Source organism: Symphalangus syndactylus, chromosome 3 (genome assembly GCF_028878055.3).
Source record: "Symphalangus syndactylus isolate Jambi chromosome 3, NHGRI_mSymSyn1-v2.1_pri, whole genome shotgun sequence".
Taxonomy (NCBI): Eukaryota; Metazoa; Chordata; class Mammalia; order Primates; family Hylobatidae; genus Symphalangus; species Symphalangus syndactylus.
The window spans coordinates 24,982,787-24,997,991 of record NC_072425.2 but is presented as its reverse complement, the minus strand read 5'-3'; the positions used below and the strand labels follow the sequence as shown (position 1 = coordinate 24,997,991).

Genomic DNA, 15,205 nt, shown 5'->3' with positions numbered 1-15,205 from the left:
GTAAGTGGCAGAGCTGGTCCATCTACCCCAGATCCATGATCTTAATCACTATGTTAGATGGAAAACAAAGAAAACAACCACAGCTGCACAACCAAAGAGATCATTACCAGCCCAGTTGTTTAACGTCAAGGCAAGTACCTCCTACTCTTGCTTGGAGTTTCTTTACACTGACTTCACCACAGAAGTCTAACTTGCATTGTCTTCTAGAAGGCACGAGGCTCGCAGGAGAGTGCAGACACAAGCACGATGAGAACTTCACAGAAAGAGCAATCACAGGACTGGAGATGAGGAGATCTGGGTTTTCCTTCTGACCAGTCCACTAACTTACAACACTTGGGTTTTCAGCAGGGAAGTGAAAAGTTTGACTAAGAGGTCTCTGAGGATGCTTTGGGCTACAGAGGATATAAAGAAAAACAAAATAAGACACAATCCTTGTTTTTGAGGAACATACAGTCTCCTAAAGGAAACAGATGAAGTATACAACTATAAAACAAGACAGACAAAAAGTAGTGTTTTATAGAGGAAGAGGTGGAGTGTTTTTCATGGGAGCCAAGAGTGTGAGAATTCATTCCAAACCAAAATAGATCATAGTGCAGTTTCTATTGCAAGAACAGCGTGTGTCCTTTTTTTTTAATGCTGAATGATAGTCATTGCTCTCAGATTAATGGTATAGGATAGACTAGACCATTGGATAAACAATTTTGTTAAGTGCAAAGTGCTTAATACCTCAGTTATACAGACAATTCATCTATCCAGAAAGTCTCCTTCCTGGCCTTTCCCAGGCAGTCAAGGTTTATAGCCCAATAGCTCAATGTTCCTACAAAAGGGGCTTGTACTCAGTAATGGCTCTGGCTTGTTCTGTTATAGAAGCCAATTTATTTTATCCTTGTGAAATAAAATCCAGTTGTCTTTGATTCCCTCTTCTGAATCACATCTAATTTGATTCTTTATTGGAATTGGTTTCTTTCATTTTTTTTTTTGGTCTGATGTTTTATGAATGGCCCAGAACCAATATAGAAGTGAGTTAACGTAATTGGAAGGGGCTTCTGAAACTAAATGAAAACCCAAGAGCCCTTGGAGAATTAGGGGACCTTAAGGTTTTACTCCTGCCCCAGCAGGAGGATCAAGCAGAGATGAAAGACCCTGCCCTCAGGTAATGAAATGCTCACTGTAATCTGTAACCCTGACCCAACATCTCAGGACACATTGAAAACTTTCATTCTATTTTTAATGGTCCATGACTTTTCTCATCGCCAAGGCTTCATATCCTGTGCCCTCTGGCTGGCAGACACATCCAATCCACCTGCTCCACCCCCCCCAGCCCTCAAAATTATACTAATAATTCATAATTATTTTCTACTGATCTGTCACTCTCTCCAGAATGTCTTCCCTGATGCCCCTAAGTCTGGGTGAGGCGCCTCCTCTGGGCCCATCAACACATCTATAGGCCTATCAACATGCTGTCCTAACCATCTGTTCCTCTGTCTCCCTTGATAGACTCTAAGTCCCCTGAGGGCAGGGATGACTGCTGCCTCATTCACCCACACTCTACCACTTACAGCTATGTGACCTCAAGAAAGTCATTTAACCTCTCCGCATCTGTTTCCTTATCTGTAAACTTGGGATAATAACATAGGAATTTAGAATGAATTAAATATTAATACATACAAGCAAAAAGCTCAACACTGAGCCTGGCACACAGCAAGTAGACAATAAATGCCAGCTCCTGTCATTACTTACCATTGTTTAGCCAATGCTCATCACAGTGCTTGTTACAGAATTCTCACTCAATAAATATTTTCAGGGAAGAATTCATGAATGCTCTTCTTTACAGTAGTCGCTGTCCATCTTAGACCAGATGGGGCCTCAGAAATCAGCTGATATATGTTTCCTTTTGCATTTACTTTTTATTTTATTTTATTTTTTAATTCAGGAAGGTACACAGGCTCATAAAAATGAAAGAGGCTTGTACTGTGCTTGCCTTAAATGGAATCACCCAGTCTTAAAATGTTGTTGCACAGGGAGAAACACCAAAGCCCAGAGAAGGGAGGCGACTTCCTCAAACACAGATGGTCAGGGTATGGGGAAAGGGTTAAATGAAATAATGCACAGGAAGCTGTTAGCACAATGCTTTTTGCTCCTGCAGTGAGACTGGACACTTGCTGGCTATTACCCTCCCTTGCAGCATCCCCACTCTCTCGTCCCCTCTGCTAGGTGGCCCCAGGAAGCGTTGGGTACCTTTGTCCTTGAAACCCACAGCCATTTCCATCCCTCTTTCTTTGACCCTTGTAGGAATGTGGGAACAGATCCAGGTTAGACATCTAGTAGGAACACAGTCACATTTGGGGGCTTAGCTTGTGCTCAACCTTGCCTTGGATAAGTAAGTGCATTGGATTTCTTTTGGTCAGAGAGTGGAAAAGCCTTGCCTTTGGATATCGTCATATCAGAGAAAACTTAGGCCTGCAATCACATACAACAACTGCAATGTGGACTGCAAGCCTGCTACATACAGCATTCTCTGTGTGCTCCGCACCCCCTTCATCTCCCTAACACCATCTCCATCCTCACTCTGCAGATGGGGGAACTGAAAGCTGAGTGGTTGCTGGCTTTGACTGCAGCTGCATGGCTTGTGAGGGTTTGAACCCGCATGGGTGGGCCTAGGTCCAAGCTCATAGTGCCATGCTCAGCTGCCTCTTGCAGGGTTTCCCCCTCATTCCCCTCCCCTCCAGGACTTTAGGAATCCCAGGCCCCCATGCCTCCTTGGTTTCAGATTTTGCGTCTCATTATAACTTTGTGATCTGAATCTCTGATGTAAGCATTAATATTTTTTTATCCTTATTCTTGACCCTAAACATGATAATTATTGCTCTAATCCCCTGTAATAATAGACTCCTGGGAAGTGGGAAAGGACTTAGCAGTTACCCTAGTCAATTCCACCCTTACTCAACAAGCACAGCTCCTACCCTGGTTATATATCAAGATCTGCTGGGTGTTTTTAAAAATACAGATGTGTGGGCTCCATCCCTGACCCCCTCTCCCAACTAAATCAGAAATTTGCTGGGCTCAGGGTCAGATATCTCTATTTTAAAGAATCCCCTGTGCCTCCAAAGGGCAAGAGTTCTCTACTTCAAGGATCAGAGTCAACCTTCGAAGTCAGATATCCTTGGACTCAGTGTTACCCTCCACTGTTTATCAGTCCTGTGACTTTGAGGGAAATGTGTGATCTCTCTGAGTAGCCATTTCCCAAGCTATAAAATGAGAAGAAAAAAATTCTCGCCAGGTGCGTGGCTCACGTCTGTAATCCCAGCACTTTGGGAGGCTGAGGTGGGCAGATCACGAGGTCAGGAGTTTGAGACCATCCTGGCTAACATGGTGAAACCCCGTCTCTGCTAAAAATGCAAAAAACAATTAGCCGGGCGTGGTGGCGGGCACCTGTAGTCCCAGCTACTGGGGAGGCTGAGGCAGGAGAATGGCGTGAACCCGGGAGGCGGAGCTTGCAGTGAGCTGAGACTGTGCCACTGCACTCCAGCCTAGGTGACAGAGTGAGACTCCATCTCAAAAAAAAAAAAAAAAAAAAAAATTCTTGGGTTGTAGAGATGTTAGAAAACCTAACTTCCTTAGGCTGGCAGAGCACAGAACATGTAATAGACATTCAGTAAACCAAGCCCCCTTCCACTCTTACAGTAATTGTATTAGTACAGGCTACTTGGTCTTTTTCTCCTATAAGTCAAGCTAAACAGGCCAAGTACTAGCAGACTGATGTTGAGGTGAGAGCTTTTAGGTGCAAGTCCCGGCTGCCCTTCTTAATGCCTTTGTGACCTTGGGTAAGTTGCTGAGCCTCAGTTTCCTTATCTGTGAAATGAGACTGATGTCACATACCCCAGAGGGTCCCAGTACCCATTAAAATAGATTGATTGTATAATGCATTTAGCACAGAACCTCGTCCATAAGAAGTGCTAGGTACATGAAAACTAAAACGAACAGCATTCACACCCATTTCTGTTGCCTGCATTTTATAATTCAGTAAAATCAAACCAACCACTTCCATTGACTCAGACCATGAGTGTTTAGAGACTAGACCAGAATTTCAAGGACTTGTAGTCTTCCGGGTGCCAAGTTAACAGATTTTTGTTTTTAAACTATAGGGATTTAGGACTTAATCCACAGGAAATGGGTTTGGCGAGGCACCATAAGAACCAACACAACTTCTAACCCAATTTCTGTCCAGGCCTTTATTCACTGATGCAAAATTAATTTAACAGTCATCTCTGGCTGGGGCAGCTCCAGAAAAAAAGGGTGGTCAGTTCCAAAGCAAAAGATAGAGGGAACGAACACATTAGACAAAAGTATCAAGATCCAAAAAGATTGGAGCAGGTCTGAGAGATGAGCCAAATCTAACACGGTGGAATTTAACAGGGACACATGCACAATAAATGCTGCTTTGGGACAATGGTAAATGCTGTTTCTAGGTCCTGAAAACCAGGCCCATAAACGCAGGACAGGAGAATTATGTCATTACTGGCGTCAATGCTCAGTTAGCCAATGACAGTCAGATCTTCACGTTCCAGTTACTGTGGAGTCATGGTTGAGATTTGAACTGTGGGGCTAGCCTGCTTTCACCATTTACCAATGAAATTATTTAACCCTCTGTGCCTCTGTATTCTCATCTAGAAAGTAGGGATATACTTGTTTCTAACTTACAGTATTGCTGAGAGAATTAAAAGGTATAATGCATGGGTCTAGTCCGAGAGATGCAAAGAACAACAAAGCAATCCCTCATTAAGGAAGGCACAGTCTAGCAGGAGAGACTGACACATAAGATGCCAGGTGCTATTCAGTGTGCTGAGTCTTTGCCCAAGATGTCATAGAACAGAGGTTGGCAAATTACAGCCCACTGGCCAAATACAGCCCACTACCTCTTTTTATAAATAAAGTTTTACTGGAACACAGCCACACCCATTCATTTATATATTGTCTATGGCAGCTTTCACACTACAAATGTAGACTTGTGTTGTTGTAACAAGACCTTATAGCCCACGATGCCTAAGTGTTTATCACCTGGCTCCTTATAGGAAAGTTTTGCCAACTCTAGGTATAGAAGAAGAAGTTAACTCTGTCTTAGATGCCAAGAAAGGAGATAATTTTTGATCTTCTAATGTGTATCTAGTTCTCTAATAGGTGAAAATGACTGGAGGGTAAGGGGATTGGTTGGGAAGATGTTGGTCAAATGATACAAAATTTCAGTTAGACAAGAGAAATATGTTTGAGATCTACTGTATACCATAGCAACTATTGTTAATAACAATATATTGTAGTCTTGAAAATCGCTCAGAATAGATTTTAAGTGGTCTCATCACAAAGAATGTTAAGTATGTGAGGTAATGTATGTGATAATCAGTTCAACTTAACTATTCCACAATGTATACATATTTTAAAACATCAAGTACATGATATATGTACATGATAAACACATACAATTTTTATGTGCCAATTTAAAATTAATTAAATCAGTGAACACGTATTAATGAATTTGAGGTTCTATAAGGCTTGATGACTGGCTCAAAGTCACAGATAAGTGTTAGGAGCAGAACTCGAACCTGGACTCCACACTGCACACTCTTTTCACTGTCCCAGGAGCATTAAAGTAATCAGACAGCATATTTATGAAGGGTATTGAAGGGTGAATAGAAGCCTCCCAGGTAGAGATGATGTCTAAAGAATGAAAGAGGTATCCAAAGATGGTTAAATGAGCAAGAACAAAGTGTCCAAGACGTGAACATATTTTTGAAATGCAAATCGTCGGGTGTGAAGAGATTCTAGAATATGACAGCTGGGGAGGGGGATGGGAAAGAAGAAAAGAGTCCACAGGGTGGGCGATGATTGAGGGAAAGCAAAGAACTGTCCACTTGCTGTCAATGATCTCCCTCAAGGTCTCAGGAACAGCACTCCCACAAAAACGGATTGGGGAGCAATATGCCCGATTACAGACAGTCTGACATCATGGAGCCTAGTTATCTCATTGTACAGATGGCAAAACAGAGGACCGGAGAAAGAGGAAACCTTGCCCCAGACCGCACTGCACGTCAGTAATAGAGAATCCAGGATCCCAAGACTCGAGTCCAGAGATCCTTCCTATCACACCCACGGAAGGGGAGGATTCTGCCAGCAGGGGGCGCTGTGGCCAGCGTGCCTGCGGACTAGGAGCCTTGTGCATCTGCAGACAGTTAATGAAGGCCTCTCGTTTCCCAGGGACTGATTATGGTTCAATCGAATTATCCATCTTGTGCCATGGCGTCCCAGACCCATTTCTGAGGGGTCACCATGCTGTTTAGGATGAGCGATGCCGGCTGGAGGCCCGCCAATGCACCTGTGGTATTTTGATAACTTCACATATTGCCAACCTCTTATATTTAATATACAACTTACAAGCAGGGCAAAGTTTAACTCACTCTAATCAAGTGTAAAATGAACTGGGGACTTGCTGTTCCCCTCTAAAGACCTGCGTCTGCATCGTGTTCATCATTAATGGTCGTGCAGCTCTCTGCTTGCAGAGATTGGTTATTAATGAGGGCTGGAATTACGGATTTCAATTAAGTACTTTGCACTGGTCCTGAAATGCAGTGGGATCCACTCTGGGGAAATATAAATGCTGAGATGAAATACAATCCTGCCTCCCAAACCCCTGTGTCCACAGGTACCATCTTCTCAGCTCCATCTCTTTCTATAAATCTGCAGCAGCACCCTGCAGGACAAAGAGGGTGGGCATTGGGTCCAAGCCTGGGCCACACCATCTGCAGTCTTTTCCTGGAGTCTAGGCTTCCTCAGCTACAACTTGAGTTTATGGAGGGCTCAGTATGTATCAGGAGGTGGGAGTATAAACACAAATAAACCTAGTTCCACCAGCTGTCAAGTCTCTCTAAGAATGACTATAACGGTCAACATTGGTTAATAGGCATTGATTAAGCACCTACTATGTGCAAGGCATTGTTCTTAAACTGATACCTAGGAAATTTTTCTGGGAAATACTTTGAAATCCAACAGAACTGAGTTTAACTTCTGATTCTGCCTGCTCAACCCATAAGGCCTTGGGCAAGTTGCTTAGCCTCTCTGAAACTCAGTTTTTCCCCCTCTAAAGTGGGAATAATAGCATTTTCATTACATGATTCTAAGGATTAAATATGACAGCCTGAGTGAGGCACCTGGATTTTCCTGAATGCTCTTTCTTAGACCTTTGGGAGGTTATTCACAACAAGGAGGCAGTTCTTTGCTTTACTTCAACCATTGCACCCTCCTCTGGACTCTTTCTTGCATCTTAGCATCTCCCTCCCATGCTGTTATAAGTATTTAATAAAAAGCCATTACTATTATTGCCCATCTCCAGATCTTCACTGATCATCTACCATGTTCTCAGACCTAAACTAGGTGCATTGGGAAAATGCCTCATCACATTAGATAAGAATTTGTTCTCAAGCAATTTAATCTCATTTCAAAAGCAGGAATAACACAAGTTGAGAAGAATTCTGTATTTGTAACTAATTAAGATTGTTGGTGCCTGGTTGAGAGAAGGGGAGAGGTGGCTAACTCAGGCTGGGAAACTCAGGACACTGATCTGGATAGAGAGGTAAAGCAGCCAACAAGAGAGAAGGGCTCCTGGCCACGAGGCTGGGTGATGTGAGAGGACAAGGAAGCCTGTTCTTGATTGGCTTGCAGGACACCCACGGGAAAGCCACAGGAGCTGTAGCATAACCTGTGGTGTGGTGTGGCAAAGAAACTCTGGATTCTCCCAGCTCTCCTATGTGACCTAAGCAAGTCCCTTTTCATGTGGGGTCTCAGTTTCTCCATCTACAAAATGGGGAGAATTAATCCAACTTCTTTGTGGGCTTATTGTGAGGATTACATGAAATATAGAGTATGAAAATGTTTTGAAAACTTTAAAACCTGTGGGCACATGGAGAAGCAAACAAGCATCCCAGGAGTCAGGATGAAACCTGACAAGGCAGTGAACACACACAGTCAGTGATTTGAGATCTCCTGCCTTGGGTGGGTGTGTGACCCCAAGAACATTCGCCTTGGTCCGGGCTGCTGGCTGCAGCTTCAGACCCTGGCTGCCTCCCTGGGGCTGGGCAGCATTTGGATCCCTGCTCACAGCCTCAGGCTGCTTCACATTCCAGACATGCCACTTCCCCCCTCACGCTGTGACGAAGGAAACCACAAACAGATTTCCCATTAACTCATGAAAGCCTTGCTGCCTGGAAAGCAAAGCCTCCTGCTAGTCCTCAGCACTTTCCCAGGGGAGTATGGGAGAAGGCAGGTAGGGGAGACAAGGGCTCACAGGGAGAGCACAATGCCAGCTCAATTGTCATACTTGGAGGGGACAAACAGCCAAGACCAAAAAACCAAGAAGAAGCAGGAGGCAGCATGATTCTCCTGTGCCAACTAAGTGCTGTGCTACCTCAATATAATGACTTAACCTCTCTGAGCCTCAGATCCTAAAAAAATGTGCAAGAATATACTTCAAAAACAAATTTTAAAGCCATTGGCCATTTTCCTGCTGTCTTAACATTTACAACTGACATACAGAGAAGAATTTTGAAGTTATTAAAGCTCCTCTATATCTATTCTCATAATCAATCTTCAGAGCAAACTTGGGAGCAAAATAACAGAAGTTCATTTGCACACTTTAGAGATTAGAAAATCCAGGCTCAGAGGGACAGTCCCCCTCTGTCAGTAGAAGAACTGGGTCACCTGACATCTCACCATATTCTTCAACATCTTTGCCTCTCTCCCCTGAAAGAAGACTCTTTCTGGACCATAACATGCATAATGGTATGAACAACACTTAATTTGCAGTACAAAGGCTGAGATTCTTTTTTCTTTTCCTCAAGACAAAGTCTCACTCTGTCGCCCAGGCTAGAGTGCAGTAGTACAATCTCAGCTCACTGCAACCTCCACCGCCCCAGTTCAAGCAATTCTCCTGCCTCTGCCTCCTGAGTTACAGGCATGTGCCACCATACCCAGTTAATTTTTAAAAAATTTTTAGTAGAGACAGGGTTTCACCATGTTGGCCAGGCTGGTCTTGAACTCCTGACCTCATGATCTGCCCGCCTCAGCCTCCCAAAGTGCTGGGATTACAGGCATGAGCCACTGCACCAGGCAAGGCTGAGATTCTTAGAGGTCAATCATCCCCCTGTCTCCACACCACCTCAGGTAAAAGACCTGGAAACTTAGAGAGATCTCAGCTACCAGACTGATGACTTTAATGCTAGGAGGATACTTTGTTATTGGACATCTCTTTGGAATTGCTCTTCCTGGTTTCTCTCATGGGCAAAGAGTTTGCAGCATAGGATTACTTTTTATTGATAACCCAGAGAGTGGGCTTGTGAGAAAATGAAAAGTCTGTGCACTTGCTCAGGGCCAAATGGATTGAGCCTGATTTTGAAAATGCTTAGGATCACTTTACTAGGATGGCGGATGAGCAAGAAAAAGAAGGAAGATTCACACCTTTTTAATCCCATCAGCGCTATAGCTGTTGTGTCTTGAATTGCATTCCCAAAAAAGATATGTTGAAGTCCTAACTCCTGATATTTGTGAATGTGATCTTATTTGGAAATAGGATTTTTGCAAATGCAATCAAGCTAAGATGAGGTTATACTGCAGTAGGGTAGACCCTACTCCAGTGACTGGTGTCCTTATAAAAAGAGGAAAATTTGGTCACAGAGATATGCGCAGAAAGAATGCCATATGATGATGGAGGCAGAGATTACAGTGATGTGTTTTAAACCAAGGAACATCAAGTATTGCCAGCAACCACCAAAGCTAGAAAGAGGCAAGGAAAGATTGTCCCCTAAAGCCCTCAGGAGGAGAATGGCCCCACAGGCACCTTGATTTTGGACTTCTAACCTTCAGAACTATAAGAATTAATTTCTGTTGTTTTGAGCCACCCAGTTTGTACTTTATTATAGCAGCCCCAGGAAACTAATGCGATAGCATTGCCAGAACAGAAAATGAGTGGCACATGTTACAACCACCAGAATCCACCTCCCCATGAAGCTCTGGCCCTTCTGACTGGCAAAGCCTTTGTGGATTTTGTTGCCACTGTGGTCTATCCCATGTCTTAGAGATCACACCAAGGCCCATCCCAGTCCAATGAAGAAACAAGTTCAAATATTGAAAAGTGCTACATATTGAGCAAAACCAGATAAGAGGACAAGAAGGAATGGAGGTGGGGGAGGCAACTTTCGATTGGGTGGTCATAAAAAGCTATGCTGAAGAAGAGTCTTTGAGACAGGTGGATAGAACCTTATATATATTTCTAAAAGTCAGTGGATGCTATTACTCACGAGGCTCTTCATCCTGTGAGGACTGATATTCCCAATACCTTATATCTTGACTCCATGTCCTCTACCTTTCCACTGGCCCAAACCTTAAAAAAATCCTGAATTCTAGATTTCATATTCCTGGGAGTCAAATATAAACCACTATTTCTCTTCTCTTCCAGTACGCTACACTGTTTACAGGCAAGTGACTATATAATTTTTCATTCAAACTGGGACAGTTCTGAGAGGGGGAGGGGCATTCTGGATCATTACACAGGACAACAGGCATAAACCAGGATGGTCCCAGACAAGCCAGAGTGTAAAGTGACCTAATTTACAGGCTGTAACTAGCTCCGAGATCTGTAAACTCAGTTATTTAATGCAAGTGCTGTATCCCAGATCAATTAGCTAAGATGGAGAGGATGGAAGAAAGGTAGATATGCAAATAGCTGTCCAATCAAAGTCACCCAGCCTTAAGGTAAAGGCCTTTGCCTTCCTCCAGATTCACTGCATTCCTGTTACTACTAAACTTCTTTAGGATGGGTCATGATACATCAAGGATGCCAGCATGTCCCTCTTCACCTTCTTAATCCTTGGAAAATTACAGCTTACGGCAGAGGCTGCTAGAGGGCCCCCTAATATCCATGCTCCCCTTGTTTCATAACAATAGAATCTAGCTGCCCAGAATAGGGGGTACATTCTCCAGCTTCCCTTGCAGCTAGGTGTGGCCATGTGACTTAATTCTAGTGAATGGATGCAAGCACAGGTGTTGAGTGGAAACTTTCACAAACCTCTCTGAAGATGCAGTTGTTTGTTGGGTATCCTTTGCCCTTTCCTCCCTGCCTTCCTCCATCATTCTGTGACAAACATGGATGTGATGGCTAGAGTTTCTCCTTGGACCTTGAAGTCAAAGGGCACATCATAGAGATGGTGGAGGGATGAATTGGAAAGAGCTGGGTGCTATCACATGACCAATGGTATGAACACTACTTGATTGGCAGGTAAGTGGCAGGTAAGGGTTGAGATTAGTTGTCAATCTAATCATCCCTTGCTTCCACACTATCACATGACCAATGGTATGAACACCACTTGATTGGCAGGTAAGTGGCAGGTAAGGGGTTGAGATTAGTTGTCAATCAAATCATCCCTTGCCTCCACACCACCTCAGGTAAAAGATCTGGAAACTTGGAAAGATCTCAGCTACCAGGCTGATGACTTCAATGCTAGAAGAATGATACTTTGTTATTGGACACTTCTTTAGAATTGCTTTTCCTGGTTTCTTTCATGGGCAACGAGTCCAGCCCCTAGCAGCCCTGGACTTTCATGTGAACAAGAAATAAGCTTTCACCCCATTTAGTCTACTCTGTAAGCACTCTCAGCTGTGCCTAACCATAACTGAGACCAAGTTCCTCTAATTCCTGACATGAACTCTACAGGGTGGGAGAACTGAGTCCCAGAAAGGGGTGTCCAAAATTCGTAATTAAAATTGAAAAATTAGGCTGGGCGCGGTGGCTCACGCTTGTAATCCCAGCACTTTGGGAGGCCGAGGCGGGCGGATCACGAGGTCAGGAGATCGAGACCACGGTGAAACCCCGTCTCTACTAAAAATACAAAAAATTGGCTGGGCGAGGTGGCGGGCGCCTGTAGTCCCAGCTACTCGGGAGGCTGAGGCAGGAGAATGGCGTGAACCTGGGAGGCGGAGCTTGCAGTGAGCCGAGATTGCGCCACTGCACTCCAGCCTGGGCGACAGAGCGAGACTCTGTCTCAAAAAAAAAAAAAAAAAAAAAAAAATTGAAAAATTAAATTTAAATATAGCAGGCTTCCCAACTTCTAGCTTTCATTATATTCATTCTCCTACTCAATAAACTTTTCTTGAACACAAACACTGTATCAGGCAGTAAACAGGTACTGAGTAAACAGAGCTGAGTAAATCAGGTTACTCTTGTCAGGAGCTCATGATCAAGAGAACAAATAGTAAAATTACAGTCTGAGAAGTGTTCTACACACACACGCACACATGCACATGAACACACAAGGTAATGTAGGAACCCAAAAGAGGGAGGAGCATCTAACTGCTCTCAGGAAAGAATTCATAAGGAAGGCAACATTGGAGCTAAATCCTTAAGAAAGAATAAGAGTTTTCCAGTTGTGGAAGGGGGAAATGGCATTTTAGGCAAATGTATGGAGGCCAAAGAGAACACGGAACAGGTGCTAGGCATAATAATGTCCCCCTAGAGATGTCCAAGTCTTAATCACCAGAAGCTGCGAATACATTGCCTTCCACGGGAAGTGGGGATTAAGGTTGCAGATGGAATCAGAGTTGCCAATCAGCTGGCCCTGAAATAGGCAGATTAGCCTCAATTATTCAGGTGGGTCTAATATATAATCACAAGGGTCCTTAAAGCAAAGGAGAGAGACAGGAAAGGCAGAGTGATGCAATATAAGAAACTCCAACGGCGATTGCTGGTTTTGAAGACAGAAGAACAAGACCAAGAGCAGAGGAATGCGGGTGGCCTCGGAAAGCTTTAAATAAGATGAGAAAGCCGGTTTTCCCCATAGCCTCTAGAAAGGAATGCATCCCTGCTGACACCGTGACTTCAGTCCAGTGAAACCCATTTCAGAATTCTGACCTTCAAAACTGTAAGGTAATAATTTGTGTTATAAGAAATAAATTTGTGTTTTAAGCCACTGAGTTTGCAGCAATTTGTTAGTGACAATAAGAAACTAATACAAAGCCAAAAGCTGATCATGGTTGAAGAGTAGATAAAGTGTATGAAAAGAGGTTGCAGATATGGGGGGGTCCATGACCATAGAGGCTTAAATTTCAAGGCAGACATTTTGAAATGCATAGGCAGTGGGAAGCTGCTGAAGGATTCTAAGGAATGAGTGATGTGGTCGGATTTGCGTCACAAAGAGGTCACCAACTGGTGCAGGGGAGGAACTGCCAGAAGGCAGGGAGACCCCGGGGGAAGAGGCTGCGGTGGTCCTAGTGAGCCCCCATGGTGAGCTGGGACCACAGGGGGGCTGCCTCCTCTGAGCCCTTAGGATTCATGGGACCTCTGCACCACAGCACTGGCTGCCAGGGGCCATGCTGTGTTCCCCACTCCTTTCCTAGTGTCCTGGAGGCAGCCTCTGCAGTGAAAAGCCGGACTAGGAGAGAGGTGGGCTTGAGACCTCGTCTACCATTTACTAACTCTGGGGCCTGAACCAAGTTACCTCACCGCTCTGCGCCTCATTTTCCTCATTTGCAAAGCAATGATGGCAATCCTCTTTCCGGGTGCTTGTTTGGCATGACACTTACCAAGCCTCTCCACGCTTCCTATGAATGGTTGCATCATCCCGAAATGCTCCCTGCTGAGTAGACTATTCTCCCCGTGCTTTTAAGACTCCCACGTTGATTTCAGGAGGAAGCAACCAAACTGCAGACTTGGCCCTCGGAGCTCTCTGGAGCTGTGCGGTCTCCGGGCCGGTGTCCTGCACTATTGCTCAGAGGGCTGGGCGCCATCTAGAGGGCAACAGCCAGAAGGCAAGGAAAGCTGCAGTGATTCCCAAACAACCAAAGGGGATGCGGGGAAGCCTGCTTCTGGCTCTGTGGGTGGATTCTATAATAAAATGAAATGTGAGATCATAGAGTCTTTTAATTCTAGCATGTAGGAATTATGAGATTATAGAAAAATTAACTCTAAGCTATGGGGGGTGGAGTCTTAGAATCACACAGTCTTTGACTTTTAGAAACAGAGAATGCAGTATTTCTGGTGTCTTCAGTTCTTATACCCCTGGGTTGCCCCTCGCCTCAATAGAGGACAAATTCAAACTTTGAACATTGACACCCGGATCTCAGTCTCCAACACCTCACCTGCTTGACCGCAGCTCCTCCTCTTCTGACCAGTCACCCCCAGAAACCTTCCAAGGATGGCTCACCACCAGCCTCTACTGCCAGAACAAGAGCCCCTTGATGTCAAGGACTATGCCCTTCGCCTCCTATCACCGGCACAGGGCCAGGCTCACAGTGGTGCAGGAAGGCAGCATGATCCCGCTGTCCTCAACAGCAGAAGCCTATAGGTTCAGATCCCAACTCCACCACTGGCGAGCTGGAGCATAACTTAACTTCTCTGGGCCCTTTGTTACTTATCTGTAAAATGGGAAATATCATGGTACCCACCTCATGAGGATATTGGGAGCCTAAATTAACATAATCTATAGAAAGTACTGAGAAGGATTTCTGATACGTGATAAATGCTTGATAAATGTTAATGTGTTTTTGTTTTTTAAGATGGCATCTCACTATGTTGCCAGGCTGGAGTGCAGTGGTGCGATCTCAGCTCACTGAAACCTCCGACTCCCTAGTTCAAGCGATTCTCCTGCCTCAGCCTCCCGAGTAGCTGGGATTACAGGCACACACCACCACACCCATCTAATTTTTTGTATTTTTAGTAGAGATGGGGTTTCACCATGTTGACCAGGATGGTCTCGATCTCCTGACCTTGTGATCCACCCGCCTCGGCTTCCCAAAGTGCTGGGATTACAGGTGTGAGCCACCACACCCGGCCAATGATTCTTTTTTTTTTTTTTTTTTTTTTTTTTTTTTTTGAGATGGAGTCTCTGCTCTGTCGCCCAGGCTGGAGTGCAGTGGCACAATCTTGGCTCACTGCAAGCTCCACCTCCCAGGTTCACACCATTCTCCTGCCTCAGCCTCCTGAGTAGCTAGGACTACAGGCGCCTGCCACCACGCCCGGCTTTTTTTATTTTTTTTTTTTAGTTGAGATGGGGTTTCACCATGTTAGCCAGGATGGTCTCCATCTCCTGACCTCGTGATCCACCTGCCTTGGCCTCCCAAAGTGCCCAGTGCCCAGCCCAATGATTCTTTTTTTTTTTTTTTTTTGAGACGG

General features: G+C 44.6%; 1 long non-coding RNA gene across 1 annotated transcript; it reads left to right on the top strand.

Moving 5' to 3' along the window:
* The first annotated feature begins 13,278 nt into the window (after positions 1 to 13,278).
* Positions 13,279 to 14,793, top strand: LOC129478298 (uncharacterized). Its single transcript, XR_008656381.2, has 3 exons — positions 13,279 to 13,477; positions 13,721 to 13,907; positions 14,590 to 14,793. It is a non-coding gene; the product is annotated as an uncharacterized lncRNA (long non-coding RNA).
* The last annotated feature ends 412 nt before the right edge of the window (positions 14,794 to 15,205 follow it).